General features: G+C 38.2%; 1 pseudogene; it reads left to right on the forward strand.

The window, feature by feature from the left end:
• Nucleotides 1–3,830, forward strand: part of LOC107670416 (glycine--tRNA ligase-like) — a 7,219-nt pseudogene extending 3,389 nt beyond the window's left edge.
• The last annotated feature ends 1,805 nt before the right edge of the window (nt 3,831–5,635 follow it).

Raw genomic sequence — 5,635 nt, forward strand, 5'->3', positions numbered from 1 at the left:
CCCCGGGCGCCGCAGCATAAATGGCTGCCCACTGCTCCAGGTGTGTGATCACGGTGTGTGTGTGCGCACTTAGAATGGGTTAAACGCAGAGCACTAATTCCTAGTATGGGTAACCATACTTGGCCACATGTCACGTCACTTTCACTTTCACTAAATACCAGAAGACTTACTAAAGTAACTTTTAGTAAAGTTAGTTTTGTATGTCCTATCAGAATGATTTACATAATCCATTTGACGTTTTTCCATTTTGCAGGAGCTTGCCTTACAGCCCAAAGATGACATTGTGGACCGAACCAAGATGGAAGACACTCTAAAAAGACGTTTCTTTTACGATCAGGCATTTGCTATCTATGGTGGTGAGTGTTTTTGGTGTTTGTTATTTTTCATATAAATATTTTAACAGCTTCGTTTTAGCTTTATTCTGAATTTTAAAGGTTAGTCTTAACAAAATTGTACTGAACAACTACTCATAAAAGTAATTAAGGTTGGCTTGTGCAACTAATAGTATGCTTTGTTTGTGTGTGTGTGAAAAAGGTGTGAGTGGACTGTATGACTTTGGACCGGTCGGATGTGCTCTGAAGAACAACATTCTCCAGGTCTGGAGGCAGCACTTCATCCAGGAGGAGCAGATTCTGGAGATCGACTGCACCATGCTTACACCAGAACCCGTTCTGAAGTGAGCATGCATCTGGCTATTCTCTATTGAATCTGTTCAAAATCTCTGGAACTCTTACTCAGTGCTTTTGTTGCGTTTCAGGACATCAGGGCATGTGGATAAGTTTGCAGACTACATGGTCAAGGATGTCAAGAACGGAGAGTGTTTCCGTGCTGACCACCTCCTTAAAGGTTTGTCATGGTTTCTTATAGTAAGAACCGCTCCAGTAGTGCTGTATAATTTGAATGCATTGAGCCATCCTCTGATGTGACTCCATGGATGCTGTAGATGTTCAGGAGTAAAAGAAAACAATGGGATCTGTAAGAATCACAAAGGCTTTAATAGGCGTCCAACCAGACTCCATGATTTGTAGACCACCAACGTGACTGAAATTAATAAGTTCTTTATTTAAGCTAAATCTAGTCTGCTTAAAGTTGCCAAAATTAACTTGTTTGCAAAAAACAGACTGAAAATATTGATGACTCCTCTTACACTCAAGAGGCATATACAATATTTTTGTCTAGTAAAATGTTCTAGAATGATGATAATAACCCTTCCTCCTTATACCATTTCGTTCAAGGTGGTATAAAATAAAGTCTATTAGCTTAAAAAGAAATTTAATAGAAAAAAGTTATTTCGTTAAGTATGTTATTAGTAAGTTTTTTTATGTTAATACAGTAATAGCAGTACCAGGAGTACAAACTTTGTATTTCCATTATTAAGATTAAATGAAATAAATAATAATAAAATGCTTGCAATGTTTTTGTTTTTAGCTCATCTTCAGAAATTAATGAGTGACAAAAAATGTACAACAGAAAAGAAAACCGAGATGGAGGGTGTAAGTCTATTAGCTTAAAAAGAAATTTAATAGAAAAAAGTTATTATTTCGTTAAGTATGTTATTAGTAAGTTTTTTTTTATGTTAATACAGTAATAGCAGTACCAGGAGTACAAACTTTGTATTTCCATTATTAAGATTAAATTAAATAAATAATAATAAAATGCTTGCAATGTTTTTGTTTTTAGCTCATCTTCAGAAATTAATGAGTGACAAAAAATGTACAACAGAAAAGAAAACCGAGATGGAGGGTGTCATCACCCAGGTATGTCTCACTGATGCAACGCTAAATTTATAACTAGCTTTTATAAGCTGAACTTGGTGTGCGAAAGGAGTATTTGATGCAATAAGGACCATACACACCAAGAACGATGTCTATAAAACAAAACGTTTTTATAATCGTTGATTACAAGACAGAAACTATATTATTTTTTTCAGCTGATGAACGATAAACAACATTGATAGCCAAAAGAATTCACGTTATTTTAATAAGCTTGAGCATCTAAAGTTGCAGATGACATAACTGCAGCATTATCCATTGATGTGGACACTAAAATAGTTATAGTTGTCGTTTTTGGTGTGAGCGGGCCTTTACTGTTTAGTAAAATTACTGAGTAGTAATGGGTTTACTCTACTTTTTTCAGATGGATAACTACACTCAGCAGGAGTTGGCAGATTTGTTTGTGCAATACAATGTCAAGTCTCCCAGTACAGGAAATGATCTCACACCTCCCATCTCATTCAACCTGATGTTCCAGACCTCCATTGGGCCTGGGGGCAACATGCAAGGGTAAGTAAAGTGTCTGCTAAATGACTAAATGTAAATGTAATGTAAATTGGATACCACCAGACTACATGCTCTCATTTTAAAATATCCAAAGTAAGAAAACGGATGCTTTACTCTTGGGGCTACATTATTTCCATAGCTATTTGAGGCCAGAAACTGCTCAGGGAATCTTCCTCAACTTCAAACGTCTTTTGGAGTTCAACCAGGGAAAGCTTCCATTTGCTGCTGCCCAGATCGGAAACTCCTTCAGGAATGAGATCTCTCCTCGCTCTGGCTTGATTCGTGTCAGGTGCAGATTATGATTTCCTTTTGAACATTTAGTTATTTGGGTGTCACATACAAGTGTTTCCATTATGATTTTTAAAATGTACTGAAGTGAATATTTCTCCCCATAGAGAGTTTACAATGGCTGAGATCGAGCACTTTGTAGATCCGAATGAGAAGGTTCATTCCAAGTTCTCCAATGTTGCTGATCTGGAGATCATGCTTTACTCGTCCAAAGCACAGACTAGTGGGCAGTCTGCTCAGATTATGAGGCTGGGTGATGCAGTGGAGCAGGTCAGAGAAGATCTCATTTATGATGTATTGATTATAATTAACACCTCGGTTGTAGTAACAGACTTTTGTATTGTGTAGGGCATCATCAACAACTCTGTCTTGGGCTACTTCATTGGAAGGATCTACCTTTATTTGATCAAAGTTGGTGTGGCGAAGGACAAGCTTCGTTTCCGTCAGCACATGGACAATGAGATGGCCCACTATGCCTGTGACTGCTGGGACGCTGAGACCAAAACCTCTTATGTACGTTCAGTGTTTGCTTGAGGACCTTCTAATTTCACCTGTCTCATAGATTAGGTGTTCATTTGTGTGTTTCTTCATACTGTTTTTTTAGGGGTGGATTGAGATCGTGGGGTGTGCTGATCGCTCATGTTATGATCTTTTGTGCCACGCACGGGCCACCAAAGTCCCTCTGGTTGCTGAGAAACCGTTAAAGACCGTGACTCCATGAGGCAGATCAGGGCTGAGGTAAAGCAGTTATGTGTCTTCAATTCATTCACAGAGGCAGCGTGTTGACTATTTTACTGAGATATATATGTTTATTTACAGGTTAGTGAATTGCCCGAAATCGTTCGTGACCTGGCCAATGGTGCAATCACATGGGCAGAAGTGGAAAGCAAGTACCCGATCTTTGAAGGCCAGGAGACGAGCAAAAAGGAAACTGTGGAAGAGTAGACTGTCTGTTTGTCTATCTCATCTGCCTTTTCACTGGAGGCAGTCAACGGACATTTTTACATTTGCATTCATAGGATCAAAATTATGGCAATTATAATATACAAGCAATCAATGTACACCAGATGTTCACACAACTGGAACCACTGTAATAAAGTACTCCTTTAAAATTCAAGGAAGCTCTGCAAGGACCTAAGGATGACTAATTAGGTTACTGTACTAGTAAAAGGATTTCACCAGTCCTGTCCATGGGTTGATAAATGAAGATATAAATCACATGTATAGTCAAATAAATCAAACCAGCACTTTCTGGACCTATAACAGTGTGTTGAGTCCTTTTTATTTATTTTTTATGATTGTGTTCAGTATGATGGCCACATGGGGGCGTAACACCTGCCAGCTGATTTTCCATGACTTCAGCATTTTTGACATTCTTGTCCAAAGCCGCTTTTCCACCGAAATTACCTGGAACAATTTTTCCCACGAACTTTTTTTTCCCCCAGACCTGTCGCTGTCTGCGTTTCCATCGCGGTCTAAAGTACCGATTAGAATAGGCAAATAGTCTGGTGACGTAGGTCTGCGCGCGGTTCGGACTTGCACCCTCGGTAGTTCGGACTTTGCGAGTTCGACTCGGGAGTGTGAACTCCCGCGGACGGGACGACGCAAGTCCGGTAATTCTGCAAACAGCAGCGTTCTAGATAATGTCAATCAGCTCGCCTTGGCTACTGCAATTTTCCTCACTGTATATTTACAATAAGACGAAATATGATATCAAACACCACTGCCACTAAAGAGACATCAGAGCCAGCGGCAAATGTCAGAAGGACTAGCCGAGTCCAGACTGCTCTGGTCGGGAAACATGAGCACTGAGCGCCCGCTGATCGCGTGGAGCTGATCGTCTCCGAAATCGGCGAAACACATTTTTAAATAAGCGGTCTTTATAACGTTTTATATAAGTTTTAAACTACATTCTCGCCTGAAATACTTTTAAAACTAAATTTCATGACACAATAACAGTAATACTTTGAAAATGATCAGAATAAATGGGGGTTGAAATCACAATGCTGCGTGAACTCAACCAATCAACATGTTTAGCACCCAAGTCCCGCCCCGGAAAGTTTTTGAAAACCTTTGAAAAAGTACTACCTCGCGAGCAGGGACTTTCTGAGGGGCAATTTTTTACCCGGAACTTTCCTGTGGTGGAAACACACCGAGTACCAGCCCAAAGTCCCTAGTTCCTGGGTAAAGTTCCTGCGGTGGAAACTGGGCTCAAGACAATATTCAAAGCCTCCCCAATTCAGACTATTATAGGCTAGTTTTTAAATGTTTTTATTAACAGAAACCGGGAGCATTGATATATTAATTAACTAATTATTTTTGTGCATTAAGTTTCAAGAACTATGTTCTTAATTAAAAAAAAAAAATAGTGTGTGGGGTATTTAATTTATTAGTATTTTAATAGAAATAAATTTTGATTTCGATATTGATTTGCAAGGGATTTTGTTAGCACTTTATATTAAAGTTTGACTATTTTTTAATATTTAAAAAAAAAAAATTGAATACACTGAAAAACAATTTGGTTTGGAAACAATTTTAAATTGCTAGTAAATTCATTACAAATTGGAAAGTAGCACAATGAATTAAACTTGAAATTTTGACGTAGAAAGGCTTAAATAGTATTTTCTTGTAAAATGCACTCTAATAATCTTTGTTTTATTTACAACTTCAATTTTGTATTTACAACAAATAATTTTTTACAGTGTACTTTTTTGTCATCTTGAGGCCGCCTTTGAAGATCGCTAACACCCCCTAGTGTGCCCCGGCCCTCTTTTTGAGAACCACTATTTTAACAGTTAATGATTTTAATGGTTCTCAGGTCAAAGCTTGTTGATGAGGATTGACCTAGAGGGGCTGATCTATATTCAGACATGCTAATAATATTTAAGCCCGGAATATTAAAGGGGTCATATGATGCGATTTCAATTTTTCCTTTCTCTTTGGAGTGTTACAAGCTTTTGGTGCATAAAGAAGATCTGTAAAGTTGCAAAGACTAAAGTCTCAAATCCAAAGAGATATTCTTTATAAAAGTTAAGAGTCAACCACGCCTACCTAAAACGGCTCGTTCT

The sequence above is a fragment of the Sinocyclocheilus anshuiensis genome, unplaced genomic scaffold (assembly GCF_001515605.1).
Source record: "Sinocyclocheilus anshuiensis isolate Anshui unplaced genomic scaffold, SAMN03320099.WGS_v1.1 scaffold1177, whole genome shotgun sequence".
Lineage (NCBI taxonomy): Eukaryota > Metazoa > Chordata > Actinopteri > Cypriniformes > Cyprinidae > Sinocyclocheilus > Sinocyclocheilus anshuiensis.